Raw genomic sequence first — 15,729 nt, 5'->3', positions numbered from 1 at the left:
AATATCAATCTAATCTACGTACATATCTTTATAAAACTATGAATAGTTATTTGCTCCTGACGTAGTATTCAAAACGTTATTCTGAACCATTTATCATGTGTTCAAATTGAATATGAATCTCCTAAATTATTGCATTTTCCAGAGTTTCAAGCAGGCATTAATAGAACATAGTGGAATATTTAATTTTTTCTTCATCCGAATCACAAATTTTCTTTCATATTCTTTTATTCAATTTACGAGTTTTGCCTGTTGTTAAATAAGTTGCTTGCTTGTTAATTTTTTTGCTTGCTTGTTAAAATTCTCTGATTACAATAAATTTCAAAAGATATTTAATTACCCAAAATACAAACTTCTTCGAGAAGTATTTGTAAAAAACTAATTTTTTATTGTGAGTTAGAAAAAATTTTTGCTGTCCCCCAGTGAATTTCTTGACATAAAAACCTGAAAAATTCTCTCGCGCGTTCATTTTGCCGCTATAAAAGCAGCTCCTTGGCAACGCACGCACTCACGTACTCTTCCTATATGCTGAACTGCTGTACAAAGATCGAACTCCACCGTAGCTTTCCTAGGATATTGTCCGTAATTATGTTACTTGACGTTGTCTGTTTTTCCTACGGACACATAAAATTTCGGTTTGTGAATCTTTGGCCTTCACGAACTTCGTATTTTTCTGGCCTATGCAGGCATTTGTTTTTAGCTTGGCTGCGTGTACGGTATAAATTTCCATTGACGTGCCTATAGAGCATGATTCACATTTTGCTTTTATACGACGAGTGCAATTCTTCTCGCGCTTATTTTTGTTATTTTGCTATGCATAGCTGCACACAGTTCTACTTGATTATTGTTGTTTATCTGCAAGCCAATCTTTCTATGATTATTTTTATGACACTAGTAGAATGTTAGCTATGTGTGGCTTGTGATCGACAGTACTTGAAATGTTAGAATGTTAGAATACTGTCCTGAGCACCGTTATGCCGAATCGCGGTAATAATGATACACCATATCACGGTGCATCATTATTAATCATTATTATTATTTATAGGAACTGTAAAAATAGTTTTATGACTTTTAATTATTATATTTTAAGTTATATTGATAATTTTTTGATATACCTAATAGGTATATTTTGATATGCCTAAGTAAAATTAAAATTGTACATCCAGCCTTTCCTTGTCAATTTTCCAATGTCTTGCTATTCTCCCCTCTCAGATTCAAATTAATTTCACGGTAAAATCATTACACGATAAGTATCGTGGATACGAACTCGAAGAGCCCCCATAAACGTATAGAAAATATTGTGGTCTATCATGCAAAGAACATTGGTTTGCTGTAAAAAAACTATTTTAATTAACATGTTGTATAGAATTAGTGTGCTTGAGGACTAGTTTCGGACCGCTTCATGACTAATCCTCGGTCCGCAGCACAACTAGTTCTTAGTTATGCATGTTTTGCGGTTACAAACGCTTATGCGCACAGGAAGTGCGGACCGAGCAGGTCGGATCCGCGCTCAAAAACGCTCAGGTCCCGGCGACGTGACGCCCATGCATGCGCACCGCACGGCTGAGGCTGCCTTGCTTGCGCCGCACGGCTGAGGCTGCCTTGCTTGCGCCGCGCGTCTGAGGCTGCCTTGCTTGCGCCTCCTTGCTTGCGCCGCACGGCTGAGGCTGCCTTGCTTGCGCCGCACGGCTGAGGCTGCCTTGCTTGCGCCGCGCGTCTGAGGCTCCCTTGCTTGCGCCGCACGCCTGAGGCTGCCTTGCTTGCGCCGCGCGTCTGAGGCAGCTGTGAGATTTGAATTCGTTGTATTTTGGGGTTATGCGGTCGAAATTATGTTAGATATTTTGGTAGCTCAATATTTATTTGTGAGTTCTAAAATTTTCGAGTGTAGCGCGTTTCGGAGCCAGTTTACCGCCCGTAGCTCTCATTTCCAGTCGAAATCGATTTTCACAATGGCAAAATTTTAACGTTGCAAGTGATATTAATAAACTCGATTGTCAACTTTTGGGAGGCTTGAAAATTTGAGTAAAATAAAGTAAATAATTAGTGTAAATAAGTTTTGTATCCTCGACGACTGACTAATTATTATAACAAGATCTTTTGGAGTCAGATCAAAGCAGAAGAGTTAAACTCGTTGTAAACACCGGAATTGCGATCTGAGGTCGGGTAGATCCTGCATAGCAATTCAAGATTCAACAGCAGCCTTGCTTGTATGCACTATATATTTGCAGCAATCGCGAAGCACTGTCAAGTGTAGTCACTAACTCTGACGCCTGTAATTCTTTAACACTTCACTGTTTTCCTGCTACTCAAATTTGTTATCGCTTATTTACTGGGTCTTGGATGCATTAAAATTGTACCTCAGCCTCCACTATGAGCATCGATAAATTTTTGAATAATATTTTAGCTAATTTTATATACCTATACTTTTTTCTGTAGTCCTGGGCTTAATAACAATAATGAATAATCTCTTCATTCAACTCAACAGGCATGCAGTCGTCTTAAAATGTTATGAATTACAAGGCATGAATTTTCGGGATCTAATGTTTTAATAATTCCACTGTTCGACGCAAACTTACTTCGAAGATTACTTCAAAAGAGTACAAGATTTTGCCAAACAACAGAGTAGTATAACTACGGCATCATTAGAGCCACGTAAATTCCTACAGTGCATCAAACAAAGCACTGTTGTATAGTGCAATGGTTTCCCAGCCCTCACGTGGTTGAGTCATTTTCTTTTTGTGTGCGATTATCTTAGGAGATAATCACCTCTAATTATCTTGTAGCTTCGGAACTCTTACGAGCTCGTGCGAGGAAATTAATAGGCTTTCTAGGGAAAATAATCCCCATTCCACTGAATTAACAAGGCCTGATTTGTGTGTAGGAAGCGACCATCACAGTCGTATCACTCATAAAAAGCTCATATGTGCATTATAAAACAACTTCGACTTGTTTGAGTTTGACGGCCTCGGGTTCAAGACACTGAAAAGACATCAGTCAGAACCACTCCGGCTCATATTTCGTAAGGTTTTGTTCATTGCATTTTAGGTTTTGATAATGGAGCTTAATTTTGGTATAATTGACTTTTAATTTTATATTGAAACTTTTGAAGAATTATGATCGGCTATAGGATAAATTTCTCTATGTTAAAATAAGTATTCAGGAATCGAAAGATATTGATAAACGCTATAAAGATTGTAGCACAGCCTGATCATATAGAATAATAATAAATTAAAAGTTCAATAACTGAAAATATACGAGAGTTGTTAATTTTAACAATCTGATTGATGGTGCATCCAATTAATTTTCTTGTGTCATTGTTCCAAGTTCGTTTGACCAGAAGCAGCTGCTGCTGCGCACTACAGTTCCGAGTCCGCGGGTCACATCACGACCGCGCCTGGAGCACCCCGATCCGCGGCTGTCAACAGGGCTTGCATATCACGAACTTTTGTTAGGTTTTGACCCGTAATTAGCTAAAGAAAAACAATTGTTAGGTGCTATAAGCGATAGATTAATCAAATACAAGTATGTTTTCATCATCTGAATTTTTTCAGTTGCACTTGCTTCATGATTTAGGAACTCTTAACTTTTTATTACGAAGCTTTCATCGTCGTTCCTAGTTTCATGTAAACTGAATGAAGTATGATTTATGAATATGGCGTGATAAGCGTCCATTCTTTCAATACTGCAATTGAGCGCACTAAATTTGAAAACATGGTAGGATGTTGACATATATTTTATTTAATAATAAATAAATAGGAAAAGTTTCATGAATCTATGAGTTAGAACAATCACAACTCTACACCTGGTCTAGTGTTTGCCTAGGAAGAAAATTTATTGTACTTAAAGATACACGTTACTAAAATTCGTGACACCGTGTCACGTCAGCGTGACACGATGGTCACGACTCGACAACTCTTACGCAAGACGCTTCTTGTCACCACGCGCTATAACGGCAACGTAACAGCCACCGCATCCACCGATATATCGGTGACGCAAGGACGCAAATAAACCGTTAACTCTGGACTTTAAATAACTGTTGTCGATCAATGTGATATACAATGCTTGATATTGAGTGATATTATAGAAATACCACAATTAATAAAATATCTCAAATTAAAGAGACAACAGTGTTTATTATGCCTTAAATTCTTTCAGAAACGCTTCATAGCGTTTGACGTTTCAGCTTCTATATTTTTATGCCACACCAGAATTTCCATAATGAAATCTATCATACGTCCAAAAAAATCTTCATTATGTTTTCATTTTTATCATAAATTTGCACATGATCGCCATATGCCTCGTCGTGAACCGCCGTGAACATGGCCGATGCATCCCTTATGTGGCGTAGTCAACGTTCTAAGAACTTGTGAGCGTTCTAAGAACTTATCAAAATATCTTCCACAACCGCATCCATGTCCGCTCCATCGGCACCACGAACCAAGCAGCTCGTCGGAACAGCACAACCATTTTGATGGATTCATTTCAAAATTTTGGTAGGAATAGCTATTAATGAACCTATATGAGCTCTTGGCACAAAGAGTTAACTGTTAAGAATGGTTCTGTACCCTGTATTTATGTGATAGTTATGGATTGATTGGAGCTTTGAAGCGATTCTTATCAGTCAGGCATGGTCCCGATGTGCAGTCATGGCCGGTGATGCCAGTTGCGTCTTGTTCTACATTATGTTCGCGGTCACGCCTCCTACGGACGTCGTGAGGTATTTTTGTTAAGAAAGCCCCAACGGCTCGCGCAAAATGCTAGATTTCAGCCACTCCGTGTGGCGGATCGATCGGGTTATAAACTTTGGATCCCGATGAAGAATTATTTCTATTCGACTGCTTGTTGCGAATGTTGCTTCCAATTTATGAATCCTGGCAGAGATTTCAATTGATCACGAGTGCATTCGCGTGATCCTGTTTTCTGTTGAGTTCGAATTTTATCTGACTTCAACTCTGCTCCTAAATATGGTCGTCTGTTGACTTTCCCGTTTTGGAATGTTTGAATGAGGGCGTTGTTAACAAGTCTACGGCATCACACTTCTGCACTTCTAATAATAAAAGCTCTCGCTGCTAAGTCGACAGCTGCGAACTTCCCTATATAGCTTTTGAGTTGACCGTTAAACGAGCGCTGTTTTCTCACAGTTTAGAACTGCGGAGCTCGGCTAGATATGCGCTGTACACGAGACCGGACTAATCATAGCCTTCACGGATAGTCCGCAGTTGTTTTAAAGTTAGATAAATTTTGTAGCATCATAAGTTGGAAATGGGTGCTAAATTGGTGAAGTATTTCCTGAGATGGTTCACAAAGAGCTTTCTTAAATCACACAATACAGTACTGTGTTTCACGTCTAATTAAAAGAAACACTTGATGATAATATCTTATATAGTGTAATATGCTTTGTACATTCGTTTTTCCAACGCAATTTAAAAGGTAGTTGATAAGTAGTTAAAAATTATTATAAAGTTAAAATGAATTCAAACCAGTACAGCATGAAACCTTCTCAAGCAATTTTGGCATGACAATTTTCGGTCTGAAGGTTGATAACCGCCCTGAGTTGACCGCTGAATTTACGGTAGCGCAAAGCAATCAATTGACGCGCAGGTCTCTTCCGTGTCTGGAGCGTCGCCAAGCGGCGATATGAATCTGGCGTCGTCACTCCTGTATAATCAGCCGCAGGATCGCTCCTTGTCGCATCTTCTTAGAGATTGATGAATAATTTTCTGTCATTTTTATGAGAAAAACTTTCGGCTCAATGGCCGTTCATTTGGGAAGTAAATGAGCGATGGGTCGTGACATCGAGCTCAGGGAGATAACGGGGCACCGAAAACTCCCGCCTGGAACACCGAATAAAACGATACCGTAATTAATGAACGTTTCACAGGAAAGGCTTTAGAAAAATCGTGAGTGTTAATTTTTCGTCTATTTTTTTGCAATGAGAAATTATCGGAAAATTTTTGCAGCTATTTGAAATGAATGCGTGTGACCTTTGAATTTATTTGTAAAACATTTATGCTAAAAATTTAGGCTCGAAAGATACATTTTCATTGATTAAAAATTGTTTTTTGATCTAAAAATGGCTGCTATATAAGTATACTGAACTCATCAACAATACATTGGAGTAAATTGGTCATTAATTGAAATCCAGTTCTAGTTATGACTAATCACATAATTATTATGAGATTAAAAAAATTATTAAAAGTTACCGTTATTTTTCCTTTGATTTCAGATATATATCTTTCATGTGATCATCAATTGTATTTGGAGTTATTTATTTTTTAAGGCTTAGTGTCAACCGGCTTTCTCAATGAAACGTCGAGTTCATGGTTTCGACGAGGAATAAATACTGTAATGTTGTATCTCCCTTCAGACTTCGGTCGTCTAACGTATACACAACATTTTTTCATTGAAACTATCACATGGGTGTTACAAAACAATGCTTTCTCACCTCACAACTGACATGCACAGAAAACTCTCTTTTTCATCTATTTCTTGGACGCTTGTCAAGCACCGTGACTTTAATTCTCTACATAACCTCAGGTCAAATTTGCTAGCAAGCGTCTGCGAAAACCTAGGAGTTGACATGGCATCATAGAGTGCAAACTCTCCGCGCTGTTGGATTGAGAGCAACAGACCTCTCATCTCAGACTCTGACACTCGAACCTGATAAATTCTGGTATGTCGAATCATGTTCGATATCCTAGCGACGTACGTGAAGCCATTCTATGCATCTGAATTAGGTTGATTGTAAAGTTATTCCATTAACGCGTTGATAAATACGTCGAATGCGAGGTGTGACCTATACTGTTGAAAAAAATTTGATATAAGAATGAAAAAAATAGTTCAATTATTAATTGCCGCAAAAGAGAGACTTCTAGCAGACGAATACAATTTGGGAAGTTTCATTGTCTTCTGTCCGTTTATCCGTCTGTCCGTCTGTCTGTCTGTCCGTGACTTCACGTTTTCGTCGATCAGGTTTGAATTAAGTTCTGAAATTTCGGGCTTTGAAGCTTAATTTACAATTATCAAAACGGTTGGGTAAAAATTGATAGAATAAATTATTCCCACGGGCAAAGCAGGAAAACAAATTGGTCTGCTTTTTTTATCACGGGAAACGTATTTACGGACATCTAAGGCTAGCAAACAAATTATTTCTGCTTACATTATCAATAGAAACATTCGTATTACTCATGCCGAAACCAATTATTTTTTTTACGTTTCCTTTCTGCGATTATTAGGGCGATCACCGCAGCTTGACCTTCGCGTATTGGCTCTTCCGTAGATTGCACTGTTTGCTAGGACAATTTACTTATGTGTACGTACTTTCTGCCGCGGTGAAAGACTGCAAAGAAAGGTCCGAACTTAGAAAGCCTTCGGTTGTGGAACCGTAAAGTAAACTGTCTCGGCGACCACAAATTACTCTGAACGGAAGATTCAATTTTTTCGGTAAATTTTAGGTATGGTGCCATAGCGAACAATTATTTTTTCAGCTTGAAATTTTTGAGAGCCTAACATGCGTACAATTGGGAAGCTGTCAAAGGGCGTGGGACTTGCCATCACTAAAACCACACGCTCGCACAGCGCTCGCGCTTGCATTGAAATACTCTTTTTTTAACTTGGTACTTGCGGCTGCGTTCAATTTTTTTAGCTGATTTCTGTAACATTATTATTTTATTACCATAGATCAATATGCTTTTATGTCTGTTTCTCTTTCTTTGTTGCTTACGTTTGGAAGAAACATTCTATAGATGAAATTGCGACTCGCACATTAATAATTCAATGGACTTCGGCCCGTTAAATCAAGTCATATGTGATGAGCTTGAGGATGTTCTTTGAACCGTTTTAATGGGCAAATCACGAAGACAACTTCGTCCTTTCGTCATTGTGAATATTAGAAGACTCATATTTGACGGCAACCGATGACACAGATCTTCATTACCTAGCAACGGTTCAGTGTTTGATCGAGCAGCTTGATCGCTTTTTAGTGGCCGCCGTTACATCGGATTCTGTGTAATTTGCCCGACATGATGATGATGGCCTTGCAGGTTCTCGATGACGGCCATGCAACGAGGCGTCCTTACAAGCTTATGTCCGTCTTGGTGTCGCTTAATGTCAGATTCTGGATGTTGCGGGACAATTCATGCTTATCTATATAGGCGATAGATATTTTTTATTATTATGCGTCTGAATATTTTCCTTGTTCAGAATTTGTAAGAGTGCACAAGGTAAAAATTAAATGTTTGCATTGAAATGCCGTGCAAAATGAAGAGCCACACGAATAATTACATTTGTAATCTAGCCTTAAGTAATACCTTTAGTAGTATTGGCTGTAATGAAAAACATTTCAATAATATATATTCTTTGCAATAAATGTAGAAAGAGTTAAGCGGCTGAACTGATCGCTGCAGGAACACCATGACAGCAGCTTTACAGCTACAGCCGCTGCAGCAATACAGTAGCACAAAAACCATGACAGCATCTGCTGGCACGAGCGTGTGTGCAGGCATTCGGGCGCCAGAGAACCTTTTGAAGCTGTCACCAGGGCCCATTAGAGCGTCGCTCATCCTCACATAATAGACACAGAACACAATTTTTTCCCACACGACCCAATGGGTGTACAGAGGGAGGCGATGTCAGGACGCTTCTCGTACTTATGCGCTCAAAGCCTAGTCATGCATATATATAGGTTCTGGGGGAGTGTTTGCGTGCACGGCTTACGGTCATCGTCAGGCTGCTAAGACGTATAATCATATAGTTGAAGCAGCGGCCGCTTGCGAAACATGACTCCTATTCTTCCCGCCTCCCTATCATTCGCTCATCCAGTACAGACCCAATGTGCCATATGCTGATCGGGAGAACCTACGAGTTGGTTCATCATAGATGAACGGCTTATGCGTGACAAGCAGGTACGTTACAAGATAGACTTTGTTATTTTTTTTTTCAATATCAAGCGTTTTAAATTCAGGACTTATCCAAGGCAAAAAGTTGCAACTTTCCAATTTTTAATTTATGATTCATTATTTATTTATAATTCATTCTCGATAACTTGCAATATAGCCTTAAATGAGCGTAATAATCTACAATATATCACTTTTTGGCTCACATATTTGCGAGTGTCAAATGAGTTACGAGAAGCAAGGTTAATTTCACACGAATGAGGCTTAAGCTTTTCAACGGATAGTGAAGTAGAGACAATTCAAGCATAACATTTCGTATTTAGGTTCATGTGCCCCAGTTACAATACAATATTCTCTTTTCATGCGCCAGTGCTTGTGCTGAAACCTGCTATTTAAGTTAGCGGTGCATTTACTTTAGTATCTATAGTATTTGGTGATGCCTTCATTACATGTGCTTATTTTACCGCATAATTCTAAATTTACGCTGCATTGTTTCCTGATGAGCAAGAAATTCCTTGTTTGCTGTCATCGGCGTTAGCGGCCCAGGCATTTGTTGAATAAAGTTTCCTTGTGCTGAGTGTCAAGCTTCAATACTTGAGACCTTATAAAGTGAGGAGGTTATGGTTGCCAAACTACCTGCATTCACACACGTTCCTTGCGTTGCGGCTCCCACAAATACTAAACAGAACTTATTTAGAACTAAAATCGAGTTACTGAGCCGGTTTAGTAGAGCGGTTAGAAATTTGGATGTTGCTTGCAATCGACTACAACACAAACTGTTACGAACTTTATCTATATCGTCAGCAACTAAAAATTGAATTCTATTCACTGTCACCAATGAACATATAATGGCCACACCAATATTTCAAATTATATTCATCGCAATACATAGTCTTCAAACTGCGCGAATGGGAACGAGGAGCGAAGAAACAAAAAGTCTCAGCTCCTTCAAGAATAAATTCTTTCTACTCCTACATCTCATCAAATTTAGAATTATTTGAAGACAAATATTAGTTTCTCAAATCCGGAATTTGGTAGGCTTGCTGAGCAAGCAAGGTTGCGTGCCGCAGTCCCAAGTAACTGTTTGCTCGGTGCCCTCCTCCTGTCACGGATCCCATGATCGAATCCCCTTACGGGACCCCGGCTCCTAACTGTAACTTGACTCTTCGCCGCGCAGGTTCTTTTACGCAAAAATCGCGGATTAATCCACAAATTCATGAATGGCGTGGCACTTTTGGGGGCACATTTAGCAGGGTAGAGTGTCGGTAACAAGTGTTTTTATATATAACATTGTTGTTCGAAAAGAATCGGAATTTATTCATGAGTTAAATAGAACGAATGATTTATTTCGGTTCTATAACAGTATGAATGGGAAACTAAAACAAAAAATAACTTAAAATGAATAGTGAAGTAAATTGATACCAATTACTAACGGGTAGTAACCTGTCCCCAGCACGCTGCCACTAACAAGGGCAACTAAGGAGATCAAATATTATAAAAGCCCGTGTTCACAGCCAGATTCTGAAGCTATGAGAGCGTTCATTTTTTCAAATTTCTGAACTGAAAAATTATTTAAAAATTTACTCCACTTTCAATCTCCACGAATTTTTACATATCTGTGTTTCTTCCATTCCTTCTTGCTTTCATTGCTCTCTTAACCATGAACATTTACAAAATACATTATTCACGAAACCACATTTTCCGCGATGTTTAGGACTTCGTCAGTGCCCTTCACGTGAGCCTGGAGATCGCGCGCTGCGCTAAGCGGGAGGATACGTAGCGCAAGCGGCCGAGCGGTGCTCATGTTTCGAGGGACAGGCGAGCGCGGTGGACATCGCGCTCATCGCAACATTACGAGTACCTGCTTTAATAAGCAAAATATAACTGGGGTCCTAAGCATAATACATGGTTTTCTAAGCATAATAATAGCTTTACTAAGCATATGCCTGCTTTCCTTTGCACAATAATTGCTGTCCTAAGCAAAATACTTCCCAAAGCTCTCCTTACGAACAGATTGCAATTATGCAGGCATTCTACTGCAATTGTTACACATTCGAAGCTTACAACCTCTTTACCGGCTAAGGTTGTTCGTGCTTTTTCGCAGTTTCTTGGATTGATGTACATTAACTATCTTAGTGTAGTTGTTCATATGTGCTACAGAATAGTGATGATCACTTTAGTTTTTAGAGTCCGGTATAATAAATAGGATATCAACATGTCGTTTCACTCGCTCGCTTCTCACTGAAGTATTTCAATGATCAAGCCTTTGCTCCTAACGATGACTTCAGAAAATTTCTACTGGAATCGTTAATGCAAATTAACCATTGTGTTTGTAGGAAATTTAGCAAATAGCTCAAGTACATCATTTGGAAACCTGCTGTCATTTCTCTTCCGTGAAATCGTTAAGCTTTCTAGTTTCCCCTAAATTTTCATCACTCTAATTGATTAAGCTGAGAACCTTGTACCTAACAGTCTTCGTAGTGTGCTGCTCTACCCTTTGTGATGTGTCATTAAGGATTTATTGATGACTCAAATTGTTACCCCAAGCCCTAGATGAAGTGAAGACACATTTAAACAATTAAATATTGTGCAAGACTTTCTATCCCAAAAATCTTATGATGAGCTCGAAAAAGCAGGCCAAAACTAAAATCAGTTGATATTATTTTTGTGAAGACTCGGTAGAAAAACTCTAAGCTCTATCTGATCTGAAAATCTTGACTTTGGGTACCGTACTGTGGAAACAGGTTGAGCTGCGATCAGCGACCTATCTTGGTCTAGTTATCTTTTATGGCTTCATTACGATAGGGAGATATCTATTTCAGCAGCTTCGTTACGGTAAAAGCTTTTTCATGAGTTTATGTCTTTTTTTTATTTTATAAACTGGATCCATTCTTTTGAACTAACCAAACGGTTGCATGATTCTCAGAGCGGCGGTTATTTAATTGTAATGATTCAAGAAGCCCTTTCCTTCCCGATTAACTTGACACTTCGATTAAAATGCCGTCATTAATCAGACTATGAATTTGTTTGAATATGCAGTCATGGTTAAGTATCCTGTTTCAAGTCCACGTTCATCCTCTGTAAGTTTAATTACTGGAGGACGTTGGTCTTGGTCTTTAAAACTAGAACTGGTTTCCAACCAACGCTAATTGGAGACTGTTAAAGCTGATGCAGTAATTAGCTTTCCTTTCAAATAAAGAGAGGACCTTTCAACAACAGAGATCTTGTCTCCAGATCAACTGCATTGGTTTAGACTTCAGACCATGAGTCTTGACGACTGCAGCTTTAAAGCTGAAGAGTCATAGTGAATTTTTTTTTAAAGCTTAAGAGTCTTGACGACTTGGGCTTTGAAGCCAAAGAGTTTTAACGACTTGAGCTTTAGAGCCGAAGAGCCTTGATGAATTGAGCTTTAAAGCTGAAGAGTCTTGATGACTTGGTCTTTGGAGCCGAAGAGCCTCGATGACTTGAGCTTTAAGGCTGAAGAGCCTTGATGACTTGAGCTTTAAGGCTGAAGAGTCTTGATGGCTTGAGCTTTAAGGCTGATGAGTCTTGATGACTTGAGCTTTAAGGCTGAAGAGTCTTGATGACTTGAGCTTTGAAGCCGATGAGCCTTGATGACTTGAGCTTTAAGGCTGAAGTGTCTTGATGACTTGAGCTTTAAGGCTGAAGAGTCTTGATGGCTTGAGCTTTAAGGCTGAAAAGTCTTGATGACGTGAGCTTTAAAGCAGAAGAGTCTTGATGACTTGAGCGTTGAAGCCAATTAAAGAGTCTTGATGATTTGAGCTTTAAAGCTGAAGAGTCTTGATGACTTGAGCTTTAAAGCTGAAGAGCCTTGATGACTTGAGCTCTAAGGCAGAAGTCTTGATGACTCGAGCTTCAAAGCTGAAGAGTCTTGATTACTTGAGCTTTAAGGCTGAAGAGTCTTGATGACTTGAGCTTTAAGGCTGAATTGTCTTGATGGCTTGAACGTTCAAGCCAAAGAGTCTTGTCGACTTGTGTTTCTAGCCAAACAGTCTTTATGACCTAAATGAGTTTTGATTATTTTAAGCTTTAAAACGTAAGTCTTGATAACTCGAACTTATATTTTGTGCACAATTAATTCATCAGGCTTGTAGTTTATGTGCATTTTAAATTATAAGATTTCAAGGATTTTAAATTTAAATTCACTTCAAATAACGTTCGATTTAGGATTGAACATTTTTATTAATGAGAAACGATGTAGTGCGCTTGAAATCACGTTATTACAGTTTTCTTTTTTCCTAGTGCTGTCCTCCGTTACGTGTGCTGCCAAGTCCCAGTATTCATTTTCCTTCTTTTGATCTTCTATCTCATTTGAAGGTTATAATTGACGATAGTTCCATCCTCTTAACATCAAATGGAATCAATCATGTACCAATGAATGCTTGAAGGAATTAATCGCGGCTTTCATTGTTCCGCGCGCTTGTAGGATGGCAGTGACTTAGAGGGTCCCGCAGGGCAGGTCCAGTTAACGCTCGTCATATTCGCACATACTTTCAATGACAGAATTTCGGGAGCAACGGTTTCTTTTGATGGGAAATCCTAAGCAGCACAGCAGGTTCCTCTGGTCGCTCTAAGCGGACCCCTGCACCGCATGCTAGCAGCGGGATTCCAAGAATTTCTGATTGACAATTCAAATCTCTGACAGCGGTTAAATTTGCCAGCTTCCACACAGCATTTGGCAAGTCCATCGCTCACCAATTATTTGTCCCCGCGGGCTGTCATTTACTTGAGACTGACTGCGGGTGCGGAAAGTGCGTTTCATGACTTATCGTTCATTTGTTTGGATGTCTAGATCGTGATGCGGCATATTTTCGTTTTGCTTGGTGCACAAAAGACTCAAGTCAGGCGCTGACAGCCGCTTTAGCTGAGCCTGGTTATTGATACCGCAGTGCAATCGAGCTTGCTTATGATGATCAACTGCCGTGCTCTCTCGGCCATCGTTAACGGTGCGCGAGTCTGGCACCATCAGTTATTTCACGGAGACTTCCTGTGAGCTATTTAGAGCTTAACGCGTGGTGAGAGAATTGCTGAAGAAAGGCTAGATAGCAAGTATGGGTTACTTTTATATATATATATATTTTTTTTTTTTGTTTTTCGAAAGAGAATTTTTTCACAGCAGAAAAGTTCATGTTGAAAAAAATGAGGAATGTTCTCGAGCTCGCGACGACAGTCGTAGTGCATCCTCACCCCCTCGCCTGCACTCGTACATTGTTTTAAATATATTCGAACTGATATTTTATTGAAGATTAAGTATCTTAATAGGTAATGATATGGCGGGTATATGGGCCATTCAGAAAACCTTTCATGATGAAGCCAGTTTCTCCTTCTCTAACCCATGGTATTTCATGTGTTTTAAAATCCCATGGCCCTTCTCAAATAATATTTAATTTAGCGAAGGGACCTGCATTATCTCTGTCAAGCAAAGGTTTCAAGGCGTGCAGCAAGACGTCGTGCCACAACGAACCGAGATTCGGTCCTTGCGTTGGACTTTATCGCCTCACAATGTCCTGTCCATGGCATGGATTCGCTGGAATGCATCACGGAGTCAGAGAGATGAGCTCGATGGGAAAGTTCTCGATTGTAACTTGCGGTCCTGAGCGACATGTCATTGTTTCATCGCACTTTAATGATCGTGCATGGCTCATTTCTTGAACTGGTGCTTGTCATGATTCCCACACTTGATTAGTAAGTTGTACACTTAATTGATTTGGATGCAACTTTCATTAGTTTCCATTTCCCACTAAGACATTAATTCATGAAGGTCGTCGTGCATTTTTCCTCTGCACTAAAATTAACAAAATATGCTTTACAAGCATATCGTCATCATTGTTGTGCGCAATTTTTTTATAGGAGGATTTGGCTGCTCCATATTGGAGTTCATGATTCCTGCGTCGAGTTATGGCACCAACATCGTAAACTCGTCGACAAACAATACCGATTTATTCTTTCAATTGTCTCACAGAGCACTTCAGTCAGTCCGACCCAATAAAATGTCTTGCATTAAGTAAGCCTTATTTACCAGTAATTATCTAATAAATGTCGATCCGCCCGCCAAAATGCGGTAATGAATATAATCGATTTGAATCCTCGAGCGTGTCAGGCCTCGCATTTAAAATGCTTGCAGTGAACGACTTGTTCTGTTTCGTTCATGATTTGCTTGCGGTTTGCCAGCGTTCAAACCAGACAGGACCTAAACGACTTCCAGAGCTTACCGGACCGACGGTGGATAACCTCATGAAACTCGGTCTCTAATCAAAGACGATCGAATGAACAAATAATTTTCAATGTTAAGTCGAGTTGAATTGTTCAGTTCCATAAATGCCGCAATCGTTGTGAATAGATCGGTACGTAATTTTTTCTTTTATAAAATCATTTTTGCGGCCTGGACCATTTTGGCACAATAAATCTGGAATTTCTGAGATATGAAACAATGAGTAAAATTTAATTCAAACTAAAACGTTTACTGCCGATATAAGCTCTTGTAGGAATCATTTCAATCTTGATAAAAGCTTACCAGCTTACATCAGCCTTTCCTATTCAGGAAAATTATTGTTCTTAGTGCATTATTTGCTCTCGTCTCTCATTTAAAATAATTTTAGATAATTATAATCATTTATTTGACAATTATTGATGAGAATGTTTTACTGCATTTGTTACTGCATTGAGCTCATGGAACAACCGTTGGACGGAATGCAGATTGCTTACTTAACAAAATAATTGATGTTCAATTTCTCAAGTATCACCCAAACCCCAGCTTTCTTTGCTCCTCCTGCAGTCCTCGCTACAGATCCCAAAATACTTCGTGTAAAGTATACCG

This window comes from Hyalella azteca, unplaced genomic scaffold (assembly GCF_000764305.2).
Source record: "Hyalella azteca isolate HAZT.00-mixed unplaced genomic scaffold, Hazt_2.0.2 contig11709, whole genome shotgun sequence".
NCBI classification, from domain to species: Eukaryota; Metazoa; Arthropoda; class Malacostraca; order Amphipoda; family Hyalellidae; genus Hyalella; species Hyalella azteca.
This window is presented reverse-complemented; position numbering follows the sequence as displayed.